The sequence below is a fragment of the Pagrus pagrus genome (genome assembly GCF_965226575.1).
Source record: "Pagrus pagrus genome assembly, chromosome: 4".
In the NCBI taxonomy this organism is placed as follows: domain Eukaryota; kingdom Metazoa; phylum Chordata; class Actinopteri; order Spariformes; family Sparidae; genus Pagrus; species Pagrus pagrus.
Genome location: NC_140188.1, coordinates 5,563,776 through 5,584,064, shown reverse-complemented (window position 1 = coordinate 5,584,064; position 20,289 = coordinate 5,563,776). Strand labels below are relative to the sequence as shown.

The 20,289-nt window shown below is 40.2% G+C and overlaps 1 protein-coding gene across 4 annotated transcripts in view; it reads left to right on the top strand.

The window, feature by feature from the left end:
- nectin1b (nectin cell adhesion molecule 1b) overlaps window positions 1-20,289 on the top strand; it is a 243,200-nt gene that overhangs the window by 50,435 nt on the left and 172,476 nt on the right. For all 4 annotated transcript variants that reach the window (XM_084351956.1, XM_084351958.1, XM_084351959.1 and 1 more), the window contains exon 3: window positions 10,484-10,577. The gene's annotated coding sequence lies outside the window, so the exon portion shown is untranslated. The remainder of the gene's footprint in view (window positions 1-10,483; window positions 10,578-20,289) is intronic.

Here is a 20,289-nt window from a genome sequence, read left to right as displayed (position 1 = left end):
GTAGCCTGCACTCCACTGCACCAAAATAGAGTGTTGTTGATCAGAAAATGGTTCAAAGTTGAAGCCAAGAGCAAAGCCTCCGAGTGACCACTCTGACTGCAGATAATACAGCGTCTAACCACAGCGAGTGTACACCGGGGATGAGTAGCTCGGGGAGCTTGAGAAGCATTAGTTAAGGCAGACCTGACATTGCTTGGATATAAAAAAAAAAGAAAAGTCTTTGACACACAGCCTACATTTGGTTCACAGCTACCCCTGAAAACAAACTACACTGTGCTGCATCGTTTCATTCACCACCAATATATAAACAGTGATCGCAGCGGCATTTTGATATTTTCTCTTTCAGCGAGGCTTCACAGTGTGTTTGAAATGCCATACGGATTGTAAAGGTTACAATAAGAAATGTGTTTCAAAACAGACGGATCGGTCGAGGTCATTAATTTCCTTAATAAAGGGATCGGACTCTGTGGATTGTCAGTTCATTGCACATTTGATGTTGTTGTGTCTTCTAACACTTATTTAACCAGACAAGTTAAATGAGGACGCTCCCCTCAGTGTGTCGGCCTGCTGGGGGAGTCGTTGACGGAAGATGCATTTGCACAGACAGACGCATATTTATACAGCAACACACACACACACACAGACACACACACACACGTAGAGACTGTGATCTGCCCAGTGCCGTGACAGCCTTATATTCCATATGACATATTATACATTTGCTGCCCGATATGCTATAGCTCTGTAATCTTAATCTCACTCTGTTATAGCAGTCTTTCATGTCAAGGCACGACTGCAACTGGCACGCAGCACATCTGTGCATGAGAAGCCTTTATTATGGATATAGGAGGAAAAATACCGCCTCATTTCTCCCTCCATCTTTTTAAAGTGAAAGATTCAGCAGTCTTTGAGAGAAACACTGAAGCTCCTACACTGGATTGTCGTGCATCTTCTTCTTCTCTTGCTAAGTATTTAATGTAAAAGCCACTGAAGCACCGACTGACACACACACATACATACGCCCACAAGCAAGTTATTATATACATGGTATCATTTATATGTTAAAAGTAGAGCAAAGGCATTGACCTCTACAAGAGGAATCACTTCTCAGCCTCCAGAGGTTCTCCTGCCCAATCTCACAGCAGCATAACAGGATGTAAAACATGCATGAGTAGCTTGTAGCATCATGGGGAGGGTTAGCTAAGCCAGCCTTGACATCTCTTATATAATGCTAATAGGGTATGCGGCGTTGGGATCTAACTGGTCTTGTGCTGTCTCGTGGTGATCCCACCGCAGCTATTTCAACAGAAAATATTCAGTTTCACCCCCCACTGTAAATCTGCCTCGTCTGTAATTCTTTTATTATTCTTTTGGTTGCATAAATAAAATGAAGGACCTGTGTGCCTCGAATGGACTTAAATGCACTGCCTTGCTCACACCAGATGCACATAGTGCTCATTGCTCAGTCAGTCATTTCAAATGTAGGAAATTCATTACACATGCATCATTGATTTTAAGCTGCATTTGCATTGTGCGGAGCCTTAGGTGTTGACTGTGTTTTTACTGGCAAACAAAGCTCTAAAGCTAAAGCAGACACTAAGCACTTTGTTTTCTGGCTCTCTTTGAGGGTTTCATTACAATATCTTTCATGAGTTAATAGGAGCAGATGAAAAAATGACTTTTCACACCATGGAGGCTTTGATTTTCTCAGACCATCTTGCAGAGGATTATTTGGTTCACTTCCAGAGTCAGAACACTACCGCCACAGTGGTTATAATTTCTAAAACTTCTCAGAAATGAAGTAAATTCTGGCAGTTTCTTATACGGGGTCTTTCTTTTAAGCACTGCAGTTTGTGTCGGGTGCATGCGCTGCTGGATCAACACGGTGTCAGGTTGTGGGATGTGATGCATTCATTTTGAAGTCAAATGCGGTTCAGCCTACAGCAGCACTTCTCAACCTGTCTGCCTCGAATCCTCCGAAAATCAAAGCGACAAGCAGCACTTGCTCCGGTATAATTAATTTTCTTCAACTGAGCTACTTTATTTGAAGAAAAACTGAAAAAGAAGTCTTAAGTTTTTGTTTCATTTAATCAAAAAGAATATTCATCAAAAAAAAAAAAAAAAATGAGACACACAATCAGAAATGTGTGTTTTAAATCCTGTGGTGTTGTTGGGTTTTAACAGCACTGTGCCAGACTTGTTGATTAACGGTGCCAGACTCGTAGCCTTATATTATTTGTGTCCCAACACCTGGTTTAAAAACCAGTGATCTTAAACATTTATGGAACAGTTCACCCCAAAATCGAAAAATACATAGTTTTCCGCTCTCCTGTCGTGCTATCTATCCATCTAGATTGTTTTGGTGTGAGTTTTGGAGATGTCTGCCAATATAATGGAACCGATGGCACTCGGCTTGTGGTGCAAAAAGTGCTAAAAGAAATACATAATACATAAAAACTTGTGAGCAGTAACATGTTGGCACTATTTTCTTTCTACACCCGCCTACCGTATTGCTGCTGAGACGCTCGCGCTCCAGACAATGTGGGATGTAAACATTAATTCCTCAGCTTAACAGTGACGTTAGTTAGCTTAATTAGCTAAATTTTTGGCAATACAAGCACCACAAGCTTAGTGCCATCTAGTCCCATTTTATTCATGTGAAGGCAGACATCTCTAAAACTCACACCTAAATAATCCAGACGGTTAACTGGCTACAGGTAAGATGAAAAATATGTATTTTTAATTTTAGGGTGAACTGTCCCTTTTAAATCCCAATCTTACTTATAGGTCTGCAGCCTGCTCAACTGCTGGATTCAGCATAAATCAAGATAAAGCGTAAACCTTGCTATTTGAAGTATTATTATGTTTGAATGACCCTCTGTTATACTCTCCATCCTGGCATCAGGACGAGTCTCATCTCCTGATTGCATCCACATGAGATTTATTTGCATTTTGTTTACAGCAGATGCGTCTCTAGTGACCATGACATTGCCTCTCAGACTGTCGTACTACTAAGTTGCAAGGCTATCCCTAAAATAGGTTCAAGCCCCGGTGACAGCAAAGCATGCAATTTACTGAAGTGCCCTTGAGCAAGACACTGCAGCAGCTCCAGGCACGCTGTTCTGTAGCTGGAACAACACCATGAACTCTGTGGAAAAGACGGTTTCCCGTTCAGGACTGCGCAGCCTCTCACGCATAGAGAAAAGTCAAACTGCGACTGATTCCCTCTGTGATTACAGAATAAAACAGAATATATACGGAGATGTTTGTGACCGAGCTCAATTCATGGTGTAGAGAGTTTCTCTTAGATAAGAAAAGGTTTCAGTAAAAATGTGGAAATTGCACTCGACTGTTGCAATGATTAGTCTAAGTGCTAATTAATGTCAGCTGTAATTACTGAATGTTGCAATGTCTGTTGCTTTGTGGCTTGATAAACTGTTTCCCTATCTCCCCCACACCCATCACATTTTATTTTGTCTGTTGCTTGGAAGGATGGGCTGTTCCCCACCAGAGGGAGAGGACGTCTCTGGGGAGAGTTTGCGACAGACGTGATTATCATCCATCTGTTCAATTAACTGTCAGCTTTCTCAGAAATGAATGAAAATGCTGCAAAAATAAAGTGCGTTGATAAAGTCAGAAGGCAAATTGAAACAGTGGCCTCATGCATTTGAAAGCGTGAAATCTGAAAATGGACACATAAAATGCAAACCGGGGATGAAAAAACAGAAGGATTTAGCTAATTTCCGACAAGAGCCTCACAAAATATGCATAATATCGATATCTTGCCTCTCTGACAAGTGATAAGGATAATGAGCTTTTCTTCTTCCTCTGCTGGATTCTAGGAAATCACATTCTCTATGTTACAGATGTAAGTCTCATTATCTGACCTGAGTTTCTTCACTTCAATTCCCACAGTCTTTGCTCACTAAGCGCATCAGGCTGATTAAAGAACTTTTCTAGGAGACTAAGCCTGTTTTATGCGTGGGTCCCACGTTATCGCAGCACAAGCACAGCCCTGTGCTCTGGCGGCCAAACAGATAGGGAGGCCGACACATCCCAAACCCTGGCTTTAACTCTGACAGCAGCTCATCACCTTCCTCAATTCCTCAGGTTCCCTCTGCTTCAAACTGCATCACCCCCCCCACACACACACAAACATACACACAGTATGTACCCATGGAAGCGCTCATGCAGTGAGCTGTGCAGCACTTTGTAAAGCTACACTAAACAGAATCACGGAGCATCTTTCTGAATGTTTAGTTTGCTCAAGCACATGCACATATTTAAATATATCAGGGGAGTTTTCATGGGAAAGAATTGGAGAGAAAAAAAAACACAATTGTTAAACTTAAGCTTCTGAAATATGAGGATGTGTTGCTTCAATTATTGATTTTAATCATTTTAATATCAAAATAGATTTTCTGCGAGTTTTGGATATTTGGAAAGCTGCAACATGATCTGATGTAATGCAGCACGCCGCTTTTAAAAACATTTCAATGTCATGTAACGCAATTTAAGCTTTTCGCCTCTCATTTATAGGCACAGTATCAATTCTTTCATTTGTCTTCATTGTCAGCTTTGTTGTCATGGTAATAATTAGGCTAATACCAATATTTGACTTGAGAAACATTAAAAAAATTGAAATTAAGCCTCCGTTAACCCTGCCCGTCCTCTACCAAGGAAACTGACCTGCAGTTGATGGAGTTGGTTAATCCCTCACATGTAGATTTACTCAGTTTGCGTCTGAACCCCTGTTCCAGTGTGGCTTGACGAGGCTAGTTACCTACGCTAACGTTGACTTTCAGTTGCACACAGAACACCACTATCCTGGGTGAAAGTCCTGCCTTTGACCCATCCATCCATCCATCCATCCACCCATCCATAGGTGGACTCTCTCGCTCTTTTTTCCTGGGGCACCTGACTTTTTTTTTCTCTGACGATCTCGCCTACAATTATAAATGGAAAGCTTAATGTGGACAGCATTGAAAAAGCAAAGTAATACATGTTTCTGTTAGTCAGAAAAACTTCTACCGTGGGAAGTTATGATGACATTTTTCCCTCTTTTATGGACAGTTAAAGATCTCTAGTTTAATTGAGAATCCAAATAGTCATTAGTTGGATGAATAAAAATGGTTTACACTGGACGGTAAACTGGGCTGCAGATGCCCAGTCTGTGCATTTATTACCTCAGAAACCTTTTGCCTCAGATCAATTTTGAAGGCGTCAATACTGATGAATTTTTAACGTTCATTCACCGACAGACTTTGAGTTCAAGCTGCAAGTCTGTGATGTCTCTTTTCGCTTTATCCTTTATTTACATGGGAAATAATCCAATGATAGTCTTAGGCAAAGCAAATGTGTTTACAGGCATCTCAGATGTTGCCTTTGTACTCATGTTTGGTACACCTTTTCTATTCACACCAGAATGAAAAGAGCTTCTGTAGATGTCTTCTTTAGATTAAAACTCTTGTTGGTAAGATTTTTTTGAGTCTCATTCCCAACTCATCAAATACTGATGCTTTTCAGATGGCGGCCGACCCCACCTTCAATCCCAAAGCATCAGTATTACTATCTTACTAACAAGAGCTTTAAGTAAATGATACAATTAATTTCCATATTATATTTTTTATTGTAACAAATAGTGTTAAACACCAATACTGTATTTCAAAATGTCACACGGTCATGTGACAGTGGTGTCTGTGGTCGGAAAGGTCGTTATGCAAATATTCCAGTGTGAGTCTGACTTCTAAAAGATGACACTCTTCCTGGCTGGAATGATGTTTGAGATCCGTTTTGATCAAATCAGTGTTTGGTGGCTTCTTCCTACTTCCATGGGGACACAAAAAATATTGTCAGGTCAGCTTATCATCAAAAACAGCCTCAGACCATCAGCGGCTGGCAGCCTTGTGGGACTGGCTATTTGGACTGTTTCCATGACAACAATATGAATATATATATATATATATATATATATATAGGTTTATTTTTTCGGGGACTTGCATCATGGTCATTTAAATGCAGCATCACTTGGTATAGGGGCTGCAGAGTAATTTTCAGACAGCACATTGATTTAGAGGCCATTAGTTTTCAGCCAGTTTCAAAGGCTCGGCGTCTCTGCACTGAAATTACATCTCCAAAAGTGAATTTCTCTTCTTGGTGATTACTTATATTTGGTTAATCACGTCTGTTCCAATACACCTCATTGTATTTTAAAAGGATGACAAAATGCTGCTATTCTTCAGGATTCCCCCCCGAGAACAACATGCTCATCTTTCTTCCATCAGGAGACACAGTTATACAGCAAACGGTCCCTATTTCCTTTTGTTTCTCCAATACTGGCCATTCAAGGCACATTTATTTGTAACAAGTTTGAAAAACAGCATGGTGCTTTGCACATTATTCAATCAATGATTGCTGCAGTGGTGGCAGGATGCCTGTATTGATCACACCGGCCCAGAAATTTGTTTTTACTCACCAGTAGAGTGCATGATGTCCCACTTAAAAAGGCTTTCAGCCTCTCTAGGGGCTTTTAAGGTTTGGTCACCCATCTCTACATCCGTGTTCATTGTAATATGTATACACAAATGCTGTTAATCAAGATAATCAACAGGCCTTATATCTCTTGGCTGGTTGGGAGGAGTCCTGTGTATTAAATATGAATGTGGCTATTGTGACACCTTCCAGCTGACCTAACCACCATGCATATTAGTGACGTGAACGAACACTATGACAACATGTGTTTGTCATCAACCCTTTTTTCGATGATAAAACAAGACAATGACAAGATGGTACCAATATCATTAACTGCCAACTGTGACTAATCAACAATATTGTTGAGGAATACAGTCAAGAATAAAATGTAGTTTAAAAGATGAAAATTTCACCAAAATCTCTTTCATTGACAAAAAGAAAGTAGACAAATATTAGTGTTTTTTTTCTATGGAGCAGATCCGGTTTCCTGTCCTGCGCGAGCCATCAGGCTACACTGGCAGCAGACAGGCAGGACTCAGTGTTGTGTGTTTGTGTGTTTGTGTGTCATATGCTGGAGGAAGCCGACATTAACGTGATGTGACATGGGGTAAGTATGTAGGTTACTGTGTTGGAAAGGCTGATGTTTCAGCTGGATAGCAGGTTTATTTTAAGCATCTGGTAGGAGCTTCAGTCTAAAATTAGTGAGCTAACTAGCTAAAAGCTAAACGCCTGTTATTCACAAACAACAGCACCTAACACCTGAGCAGCTTATTAATAATTAATAATTAATAAAATACTTAATTATTAAGTATTTGGCGTGTATCTGGTGACATTAAAATGCTTTGTTCATTTCACCATCATGGTGGATTTGATTTTGATTTGGCATTACATCGGCTTTGGATGTTTTCTTAAATTAATACCATCGGACCAATAAACCAGACACTGCCTGCAAAGCTTCTTAATCTCTCAACCTGTGCTTTTCACAAGATACTGATTAGATAAATGGTTTTAACGAGACTAGATTTACTGAAATGTTCAACATAATCTCATGGCTACTTTTACTAAAAATGTTGTTAATCCATGCACAACACTTTTTTTACATGTGTTAGGCTGACTGACTGTGTGAGTAAAGCTGAGTCAAGCAAATGTAATGGCTGATTATCCTATGGACGACAAATGCAAGTCATTCTGATGACTTCACTTTAATGGGCGACTGTATTTCAAGGGTGGGATGCTGTGAGAGGTTTCTGGCAATTAAGCATATTTTGTTGTATTTGTAGAAAATGTCTTAGAATCCCAGCAGGAATCAATAAATCAAATGCTCAGACAAATAAAAGAAAAAAAATCCAGTATCTGTGGCGGTTGCTGGCCTCGAATAAGCCCATCCAATTGTCTACCTACGTGCCTTCCTGCCTGCACACACTCTGCCCTTTGCACTGTGCACTCATAGTTCATGACGGGAGTCTTCCACAAGGCGAGGTGGATGTATTTCTAAAGTCAATTAACTAGCTTGACAGCGGTGAGTACTAATGATGGCCTTGTTCTTTGTTTACATTGTTAAAGATAATGTGAGTGTTTTCTTACATCGGAGGTAGGTGGATATGGTTCGGGGTTACAACAATCCGCTGAGCTAACTAAGTAGCTCAAAGCACACAGCCCTGAGTCATAGAAGAGCCGCAGCAGCAGCAACAGCCTTGTTAAGGGGCTTACGCTAGCACAAAGCACACAGCCCCTGAGCCAGGCCAACCCAGTTAGCACAAAGCACACAGCAGTAGGTACTAACTGTCACGCAGGGTAGTATTTTCAGACCGAGGTTGTTTATTTATGTGTTACATTACAAAGCTAAGAAAGCTTGTTGAATATAGCAAAATAGCCGCTAACACATTTCCCAGCTGACCAGTGAGAGTTGGGGCAGTCAGTGTCTGTGTAGTCAGGCAGTGCACATTCATGTGCTTCGAAGGACTGGCTCTGTAGAAAGGCCTGAAGGGAGGGGGTGGGATTTTTTCGGTTGAATACTTTTGTTATTTAGCTGGCACTGTTTTCTACAGTCATACCCACGGCTTTAACCTGTTAAAGCTGCTAGAGGGATATTTGGATCGGCTGCCAGAGCTCGTCAGCCTCGGGCTGAAGAGCACCGGCATTCTGATCATCACCAGCTCGTACGCTCCTCCTAGAAGAAGGTTGGAAGCCTGGGGGAAAGTGTGGGCAGCAGCAGGGGCACATGCCTCACTTCTCCTCTCCATGCATGTCAGACACATGCAGGAGAGAAATACAATGTCGGGTCAGGCAGGGAAAACACCAGCACCAATCTGGTCCCGCTCCAAACCTGTCGAGCCCTTTAACGGTCTCCTCCTGTGATCATAGAACTGCAGTTACAACGCATAATCATTTTTTTTGCTGCAGAGATAAACATGTAGAGTGAATGTCGATAGGCTTGCAGTGATAACCGAGTTTTATCAACTGTCCCACAGCTCCCATCACGTCTCCAGAGTGGCCCTTGAACTAAGCTATTTGACTAACACAGATACAGGATGTTATGAGTCCAAATCCTTCCCTTTCTTCTGTATTGTTTGCAAGATTCTGGTTAGATCAGCAATATCCACATTTTCGCTGAGGAAAACAGACTGCAATCAATTTTACCATCCTGAAGTCTTATCAGCTCGAGCAGATCCTCTTTTTTTATTTATTTATTTCAGCTATCTCCGTATTCTCAAATGTTGCTACCTCGGCTGAAAAAACTCTTTTTCAAAACAACTTTATAAGACAGGTTGTTACCGGGAGGTGAATGCTGATAACCCCCTGGCATGCTCAGAGGGTATTATTCAAACTCATGCAGGCAAAAAGGCATCAGAGATAGGCCGGCGGACTGTTGGGATTTCAAACAGGTACATGAGACCAACATGACAGCATCACGTTTTTCTGATTGAGGGTGTGGATTTATTAATCTGTGGCTTTTGACTGGGTTTTATTTCCTGTTAGATGACTTATATTCCTGCAGCATGCTTGATCTCTTTGAATCAGATTGCACCTTATCAGAAGAAACAGACTGCGCAGAGCTATCTTAAGATACTGCAGCTGGCTGAGCTCTCGATCCACGTGTCGTTCGATAGGCACATTAGCCTCATCATTATTGCAGGCCCAGTGACACTACCACTGCTTTGAGGTAACCCCCTGTTGTCGGGGCTTGCTAAATATCTAATTGAAAACCAGATGTTTCTCTCACATAAGCATTAAAGAGGATTGATCTCGAGCTGTTTCCGTGCCCCCTCTGTGATAATGCGAAAATAAACAAGATGCATTGGAGTACTCGTGATACAAACAGCTTTCCATCTCTCTGTCAGACAGAACGTGTTTTCCTGATCTATTATAAAAATAAAAAAAAACGTTACACCTAAATGTGTTACATCATTCAATTTCTCTGAGCTTTTACTGCAGATGAGGAATGATAATCTTATTCCATGACTTATTTTTCTGATGTTTCAGTCATAATAAAATGATGGAGCTGGCTGTTGCCCACAGCCAGAATTTATTCAGACAGACAGAGTAATTTAGTCTTGTGTGCACCTCCAGAATGGTCCCTGTGATGAGCCCTGTGTCACTGCCCACCCATTTGCTGATAGCCCACTGGTCACTCACCAACTCTCTCATTTTCTCTCTGCAGGCCTTTGAAGCCCAAGACTGAAATTAAAGATCTCCAGATATAATCCTCTCCTCGCAGCACTTGGGTCTTCTTCTCTGCATCTTGCTCAGCAGTTTAACTCCACAGACTTTGCTTTGAACTTAAATCTTTGTACAGTTCTGTTACTTAGTATTTTATTCTATGTAATACTTGAATATACATCATTTATTAATCCGTCATCACCTGCCACAACAAATCATAACCTTTTTTTTGGACATTTACCTTTTCTCAAACAGCTTTTCTGGATGCAATGCGCGGTCGAGTGAGTGCACCCACTTCAGACAACCTGTAAATCTGGCCATTGTATTTATTTATTTTTCCCATCTACTTCAGTTGTTTGGATAATGCTGCAACGCTGTTTTACCGTGAAGCTCCAGAAATGTTTTGTGGACTACTAAACTTCACCTGACTTTCCATCAGCATCAGGGTGAGTAGAACATGAACATGACGAATTTTAATTTTTGGGTGAACTGTTCCTTTAAGGTTAACACTTCAAATGATGTGCAATCATAGCCTTGCAATTTGAATTTTGCTCTATGCAGTGAGGCTATAAAAATGTTCCAATGTATAAGCGAGTGGTTATATAATACAGGCTATTATGGGATTATAATATTTTCTCCAACATGAGTTAATTTTTAATGTTTTGGAACAAAAAGTCACTTTTTGCTTAAACTTTTCCTGTGCAGAGTTTGTGAACGCCAACTCCAGATAACAATCCCACTCAAATGACAGAATAAAATATATCTCCTGCCTGCAGTGCATTTCCTGAAAGCTTAACATAAGAGCTATTGATTGGATTTGGATGCACATCTGATGGCGTTTATAATTGTTAATATTGATGGCAGAGCAGAATATTACATTGAAATTTGCAAGAACACAAGCGGTGAAATCACTTTCTGTCTGCTGCCACGCTGTTAAAAGCATTAAAGTGTATTTATGGAGTGCAGACATTGTCTGTCTTCCTTATTATGTGAATGAATCAGCAGACGGTCTCTTCTCAAAAGTCAAATCAGGTCTTTATTGTATATTCTACACTGATTGATTAAAGGAATACTCAGATTCTTCTTCTATTTGGATTATCTTGTTGCAAAATGAGACAAACCAAAGGAGACTTTACTTAGCTTTGATGAGATGTCGTCTGACAGCTACAGGCGATAACAGTGCTCTGAAACATACACCGATGTGATAAATGCAACCATAGATGAAGAATGAAAAGGTGTGAATAAGTCGCTATTTTGAGGCTTATTTACACCACATAACAACTGAGAAACAACTTCACTGGTCTATATGGATGTTCAGAATCCCTTATGTTTTTAAATGGCATACACAAAACATGTAAACCCAGCCTGTGGCCCTGAACTAGCATATATAAAACATAAAATAATATAATTCCTACACAATGCACACATAATTGCACAGTTTATGGCATGTATATGGAGATTCGTGAAGAGCTCGTCCCTTGAAGCTGCTCAGTCTCTGGCTGTGTGAATGCAATAAAAGAAAAACCAGAGGTGTGGAGTGGAGGGGAGTGGTGCATATTCAAAAATAAAGACTGAAAACTACTACTCTGAGGGTAGTGCTGATTAAACCAAGAGACCACTTCTTGCAGTATTAAAGCATTAAAGCAGCGAGGAAGAAAAGTATAAAACATGCCGTCTGAAGATAATTATGGAAAACGTTTTCCTTGATCTGTCTACTCTCCTCCAAACTCTTTGCTTGACGATACACTTGTGGTTTTAGGAATATAATATGATAGTATTTTATTCAGTGATATTTATTGTATCAAAGACCGAACATTTCCTATCCAATTATAGCGATTACAGTCTCGCTGGATATACTGCGGCTGCAGCAGAAGGGTGAATTTCAAAACTTCTTTGTGAGGAAAAAACTACCAATTATTTGCCTTTCGCTTAAGTAGAGAAAATAAATGGGATGACATATTGATGTAATGATGATTATGCTTTACGCTTAATGAATGCGTTTCCACACTGACATATAGTGACATCAAAACATTTTACTTGTTACAGCCCAGCTCATGAGTGAGAAGTGAAGCAACATCAAACCAGGTTTTTTTTTGGTATTAATAAAGTTATTTATTTACGAGGAGCTTTGAATCGCTACAAATGAAAATAAATAAGGCAAACTACAGAGGAAAAGGGCTAAAGAATGCTGTTTCAATCAAAGGAATACATTTAACCAAAAGAGTTGCTGCTATTTTTCAAAAGAAACCAAAAGTGAAATGAAAATGTTACTGTCGAACCTTGCTCGGAAGAAAAACCCAAAACAGCCAAAACTGCACCACTAAGCCTGGTGTTTCTAAAAGAGGGAATTGCTTTTTATTTAATTTAATTTAATTTAATTTAATTTGATTTATGTGACTACAGACCATGATTACAGGGTAAGGAGCACAAAACAATAGCACACGGCATGGCCAAAGTACAACAAATGTTACTTAAACAAAGAAAATTCTATATTTTATTTTATATTACATAAAAGAATTATATGTTCTTCCAAAAGACAACTAGTTTACAATTAACTTTTGCTTTATCTGATTGTAATAACAAAAATACTTGGTGTGTTTAAAAATAAGCCCGGCCCAGTCCCATGGTAGTTCGATGAGTGCCTCAGTACTCGTTCACAAGGAATAAACACTAATTGACACAACAGTCTGGCATAACAACGAGAGGCACAGCGGCGAGCTGGCAGGCTGAAGACATCAGCCGCCCTGACTGTAGAGCCGGCCAGACATTTGTCATTTCCAGTCCCCAGATTGTCTCCTCTGGATTGGAGGGCCAGAACGGCTGCCACTCCAATCAGGGTGCACGGGATGTCAGACAGGAAGCAGTAGATGAAGTGCAGCAAGTGGATCCAATCATGTGCAAGGGGACCGCACATCCAAATCAACATAGACATCAAAACACTACAAGAAAGTTTTAAACACATGAGGTGGGCGTCATCAGCCAGGAAGTAGTCACTGCCCAGAACAATGAGTCAGAACAGCAGCGGAGGGACAGAGCGAGATCAAATCAAAGTGTAATCCAGCGCAGTGTCGGCTTCCCCTAGTGGTCGTAGTTATAATGAACAAAGGAGGAAGTCAGGTGACAAAAAAAGAGTGGCAGTCCACATATGGAGGAGCTTTGGGAGGGTGGATGAATGAAACACATCCAGCCCTCACCCAGAAGACCGGTCATTTCCTGTGTGCAACCACAAATCAATGTTGACTTATTGTAAGTGTAGCATAAGTACTTCACTACAAACTGCAACTGTTTCCAGCCTGTCCTCATCACTGAAAAGAAGTTAGGTGGCGACCTCTAGTGGCCGTAGTATTTATTATGGCAGCAAAGGAGGGCATCAGGTAAAGTAGCATAAAGAAGGATAAAGCCTGCATTGGGAGGTCATTGGGATGGAGGGTCAAGTTAAACAAGGACAGGACTTTAATTTAGGATACTGTTGTTTGTGACCAGTGTGAAACCAACAGTCAACGGAGACTAATTTTAACATGCTAATGTAGTTAAGTAACGTCACACACATAATGTAACTGAAGTTACATACACAACATACAGTGAGTCCAATATGTATTTGATCCCTTGCTGATTTTGCCGGTTTGCCCACTAATAAAGACATGATCAGTCTATAAATTTATGATAATATGTATTCAAACATGGAGAGACAAAATATCAAAAAGAAATTCCAGAAAATAACTTTAAAGAATATATTTTAATTAATTTGTATATCATTGAGGGAAATAAGTATTTGATCCCTCTGGCCAAACACACTCAATACTTAGTGGCAAAGCCTTTGTTTGCAAGCACAGCAGTGAGACGTTTTTTGTAGTTAACCACAAGTTTAGCACACACACCAGGTGGAATTTTGGCCCACTCTTCTTTGCAGATCCTCTCTAAATCATGAAGGTTGGTGGGCTGTCGCCTGGCCACTCTGACCTTCAGCTCCCTCCATAGATTTTCGATCGGATTGAGGTCCGGTGACTGGCTGGGCCATTCCATGACCTTGATGTGATGTTTCTTGAGCCAATCCTTTGTTGCCTTTGCTGTGTGCTTCGGGTCATTATCATGTTGGAAGACCCAACCACGGCCAATTTTCAGCTTCCTGGCAGAGGGGAGGAGGTTGTCCTTCAGGATTGTACGGTACATGGCTCCATCCATCTTCCCAGTGATGCGGTGAAGTAGCCCTGTACCCTTGGCGGAGAAACACCCCCAAAACATTATGCTTCCACCTCCATGCTTGACGGTGGGCACAGTGTTCTTGGGGTCATAAGCAGCATTTTTTTTCCTCCACACATGACGGGTAGAATTGAGGCCAAAAAGCTCAATTTTGGTCTCGTCCGACCACATAACTTTCTCCCAATAACTTGGTTCATCTTTCAGGTGATCATTGGCGTACTTAAGGCGCGCGTCCACATGTGCCTTCTTGAGAAGGGGTACCTTTCGGGCACTGCGGGATGTTAACCCATTGCTGCGCAAAGTGTTGCCTATTGTTTCCTTGCAAACTGTGGTCCCAGCTGCCTTCAGGTCATTTGCCAACTCCTGCCGAGTGGTTGCAGGATGATTTTTGACCGTTCTCAGAATCATTGCTACCCCACGAGGTGGAATCTTCTTAGGAGCACCGGACCGAGGTCTGTTGATGATCATGTTATGCTTTTTAAATTTTCTTACAATTGCACCAATGGTTGTTACCTTCAAATCCAACACCTTGCTAATCTTTTTGTACCCCATTCCAGCTTTGTGGAGATCAACAATCCTGACTCTGAGGTCCTGAGACAGCTCTTTGGTCTTCCCCATGGTGAACAGTTTGGAATCTGTCTGATTGTCTGATTCTGTGAACAGGTGTTTTTCACACGGGTGATTAGTGAGAACAGGTGGCTTCAGTTCAGGTAACAAGTCGATTGGGAGTGTCTACCTGGTCTGTAAAAGCCAGAACTCCTAATGAATACTAAGGGATCAAATACTTATTTCCCTCAATGAAATACAAATCAATTAATATATATTCCTTAGGTTCATTTTCTGGATTTTTTTTTTGATATTCTGTCTCTCCATGTTTGAATACATATTATCATAAATTTATAGACTGATCATGTCTTTATTAGTGGGCAAACCGGCAAAATCAGCAAGGGATCAAATACATATTGGACTCACTGTACGTTTTCTAACCCAAACTATAATTTTTTCCTAAACCCAACCAAACTGTGAGCGTACGACAAAGGTCCAGTAAGTCTGTCGCTGGTTCTCCCCAACAGTCATATATGTCATTTTGGTTGTTGTTGGCATTCGATCTATTCAGTCATTAAGGTATGAGGACATGTTGCAAGTTACATACTAATCCCAGGTATACAGTGTGTCACACATCTGTTTCAAGATGTTGGAGAAAGTGGTGAAAGGATTAAAAGTCCATTTCAAACCGCTCCCATCCGAACTGCTGGCTTATTTAAGTGTTTCTCACATCAGTGCCAGACCTACAGTGGCCTTTTGTGTCACTCCTCCCTCATAAATTTATGCTAATAAGCTGCTGGTAAATAAATCATGAAATATAAATAGAAGTTAATAGGCTCCAACAGAAAGCATGTATCTCTCTGAAAACACTTCTAATGATGTATTCCTTTGAAATAAAGAAATGAAATCACCCGCCTCGGGCAATAGTCTGGAATAGCCTGAGCCTGATGCAGACAGCATTTCAAAATGTCCAATCTTGGTTTTTCTACATTTACTTTGCATTCATTTACATAGTCCAAAGAAAACAACATTTCCTATAAATCCATTTATTTTCCTGTCATCACCCAGGTTTTGTCTGGTTGTTGGTTTATCATGCCTGTTTGCATACATGTGTACGTGATCACTTGAATCTGTAATAAGTATAAGAGGAAACAAACCCTCTTATTATTGTAATAGCTGATATTTGTTGTCTGCAAACAGCACATCGGGGGTGCACAGCGTTCTGGAAGCATTCGCTCGACGAGGGGTTGGGTTTAATGATCATATTGTAGGTGACACAGCAGATGATAGACAATATAATTACATAAACAAGTAATTTGGTTAACTTAATGCTGAATCATCAAGCATCCCAACTGGAGGACTGAGACTCTGATAGTAACATAATGGCAGAGCAGCTGTGTCACCTTCGGGTGTCCTCCTCAGAGTCGAACAGAAGGAGATTTTTTTTTTGTCGTTATTAGTTTGTAAAAAGCGCTGATGTAGTCTTTACAGCATGTTGACAACATTGTGGAAGTTTTTTTTCCCCACATTACTTTTCGACCTTGCTTCGACTCTTTGCTCTCTAGACACCACAGTCAAGAGGTGTGGTTTGTGGGCGTAGCTGATTTTAAATTGTCCTTAAATATCCCTGTGGTGTCCTCAAGCCGAGGTGATGGAGACTCTTTATTTTCTTACGAGGAGTCTTTGCGGCACCACTGGGCTTGTTTTCCTGCATTGCAAATCCTTGTTGTATAGCAGGAGGAAGGATGTCAATTATATTAGGCATTTTATCAGACAGGACAGGCCTGGAACATTTCGCTGCAAATTTGTGAAGCACATGTGCTAAACCGTGGCTTTGAATGCTGGCACAAAAGCCGGATTCAATTCGTTCTCCATTCAGCAATCAATTCAGCAAAGTGGATATTCTTCAAAATTCAAAAAAATTGAAAAAAGCTTTTCATAACGAACCAGGAGATATCCGTGTGAATGCTCGACCATTAGCAAATGAGGGAGTTTCTATTTACAATTGATTGGATTGAAAGCAAATCAACCCCGGCTGGCACACATGGACATCAGTAACCTGCCTTCCACAGCTTTAGAGGAACAGTTATGCTAAACCTTGTCTATTTTTAGCGCTGATGAGTGAAATAAATGTGGCTTATTGCCACCAGGAAGGTACTGTGATTATGAAGCCGTGAGTGATTTAGGGACGGCTGATAGCACCCTCAGAATGATAATTTATTTTCCATGTGTACGAGAGCAGAAACATCCACATTTTAACAAGGCAGCCAGTCAAAGTGGAGACAGCCCAGTCAGGCTATAGGCGGTTGAAGTGGCTTGAAAATGAGCCCATTGATAGATAGTTAAAACCATGTAACTTAGCAAGTGCTGCCACGCATGTGATCCATCTCATTATCCTCGGAGCAGAGATTTTATCCTGCTGCCACTGCAAAAGTGCCTCCGTGCTGAGATGTGGCTGTTGGATCCACAGTTTGCAAAGATAATGCAATCACAACACTTCTGCACAGTTTCAACCAGAGCTGAGAGCCACAGAAATCAAGGGTGAATGTATAAGTATAGCTTTGAAAATGGGAGAATATAAAGAATCAAATATGTTGCGGGGGAGAAATTATATTTGAGAAATTGACAGGGCAGATCGTGGCGGCTCAGAGCTACAGTTTGAGTTGCATCTTTAAGTAAGTAATGATGAGGTTGGCAACACTTCATAATAAGATTATAAATGATCGTTTGATGCACGAATTAATGGAGGATGTATCATGAAGTCCTGTCCATTAACAAATGATCAAGTAACTGTAACTGTATGCGATTAGTTCATCATCAGTCAAGAAATGCTAATTCACAGTTACTTCATACATTCATTGATATGTTATCAGGTAAGCTGGATTGCAGATATATTCAACTCTTAAAATTTCTGACCCATCTCACCTTCTCTCAGAACAGCAGCTGTTTTCGCACTGGCGGCACTTTCAAGGCTATCAAAGCGTTAGATACGTGTGGTAAGCAATAATAATAGTGTTGGTAGCACTGACATGATGAGGTTGCTAACCTAGAACTTCATAAAGGATGAAACACCAAATCATTCGCTCTAAGAAAGAGGATTAACCGTTCCGATCGAGTGACACTATGATACTGTGACTATGACGCTGCCCATGATGGATGCTAGGGATAATATGGATTAAAAACATAAATAAATAGATAATTACAGATAAACTTCAGGTACAGGTGCTGTTCTGAGAGGGTGAGCAAACACATGGCTCTGAAAAAAGTTATGTAAAAGTACATAATGCTGATTAAGAAACTCCATTAGAAAATAACCATTTCAGTTCCCACTTTATTTATGTGATATGTTGTCAGATACGCTGCTGTGGAGTCAATGAAAAACCTCTTTTCTCTCAGCTCAGCTTTCTGCCACAATACTCCTCTCTTTCTTAAACAGCCCATAAGCTAAGACTAATGCTCATTCATTAGTGGCAGCTAGGTAGCAGACAGAGGTCAATTGTATCCCTGCAGATTTGACTGTGTGCCAGTGCAGTAGCCTACACTGAGGGCTGTTATCCACTCATTTGTCAGCTACCTAGTTTACTCGTCTACTGTAGTCGGTGAGTAACAGGATGTGGCTTTTGCTACTTTATTAGAGATTGATTTCCTCTTTAAGTTGGAAACATTTTCCCTAAACGTTCCCTGAAGGGAAGACTTATCCAAAGTCTTTCTCTCACGCACACATTAACTTACACACACACACCAACATGTGCCAGTACATCATCTTTCCTTGTCTCGTAACTGAAACACATCAGGATTCATAAATAAAAGACTGAATACCTGCTCGATGCTCACAGTTGAAATGCTGACGGCTACAGTGCATCATCTGTATTTCTTTAGTCAGCCATCATTTTTGTGCTTTGGCTTGGTTTTAGAATAAAAACACAGCCCTGAACTTTGGGTGCGTATTGTGTTTGGCTTGACAAAGAAGAATCACCAGGTTTTCTCTCAGTAACAAGGTCTTTTGTTATGATTACGAAATATTTTCTTTTTTATTACAAAGCCTGTTTCCTCTCTTATGAAAAATAATGTAGTACCATCACAGGGCTTTTTTTCTTATTATCAGTCACATATCTGGATCCTTGTCTTGGCCACTAAAAACTCTGCTTTAACCACAGTTCAGTTCCATCTACTAATTATCAGTAACAATGACATGATTCAGGTAATCACATCCAGCGATCAGCTGTTACATTAATCACAAATTACTTTAACAATGTATTAATTGGTGCAAGTTATTTCTTGAAGTAAAAAAAATCTAATTTCTCTGATTCTGCTTTCTTAAATGTGAGTTTTGTCTGGTTTTTAGTCTCATTTTCTGACATTTTATAGACCAAACAACTAATCAATTAATAGAGAAAATACACAACAGAGTTATCATTAATTAATTTATTACCTTGCTGGTTTTGTTTGATAATTAGAGGCTAATACATTACATTTAATAGATGTTGCATTGATTTCTAGACAGAATCAGTAGCCCAGTCTGTGTGTAAGTATTTTTTTTCCCATGTTGAAGGCAGTGTATAATGCTGAAATCATCCTAAAATCTCAAAAAAATTATATGGGAAACCAAAGATGCCTTAGAAAGTGTAAATAGTGTCAGCTTTTTTGTTTAATATTTGTATTTTCTGTCTCAAATCAGGCACCAAAATAGAGTCGGTAGCAAAATCACAGAGGCCTGTTAAAGGTTGGATTTATTTCAATTCATTTCACTTTATTACAACATTATTTATCCTGTTTAGGACAGTTCACAGGACTCCATTAAATATGCAAGCAACATTAAACATGACACAGAGAATATATTGTGCGTTTCACATAAAAGATAGCAGAGTCCAGATGTTTCCATTTGCATATTGGTTCAATTGAAGTGCAGTATGCATAACGAAGACAGGTGTCAGATCCATATGTATATTTAAAAGTCCTTATGTCCGCTGTTACAAACCTCACAAACCATCATATTTATAATCTGTTGCCACGCAGGTATTTTCCTTCTCTGAGGTTGCAGAGATGAGAGGAGTCATCTAATGTTTTTCTGGGCTTTTCTACTAAGAGTTTAACTCTCAAAGATTTCCACTTTTCTCCTTCCAGTGATTTTGGAGCACACACTGTTAATGCCAGAGAGCCAATTTCTGTCTCTTTGATTGGATATTTGAAGAAAAGATAATACACTGTCAATAAAAGCACTGTAAACGTTTGATAAGACCTTTCCTTTCCCTGCCTCTCCGCTCACTCTGAAGGAGATTAGTTGCCTCATACAGTGCAGTGTTGGCTTCCCTCCTCTCTGCTGTGTTTGTGTGTTTTTGAGAACTTTTCGTATTTTACCCGGTAATATCACTCAGTTGTAGGATTGAAAACATTACCACTGTAAGTCTGTTG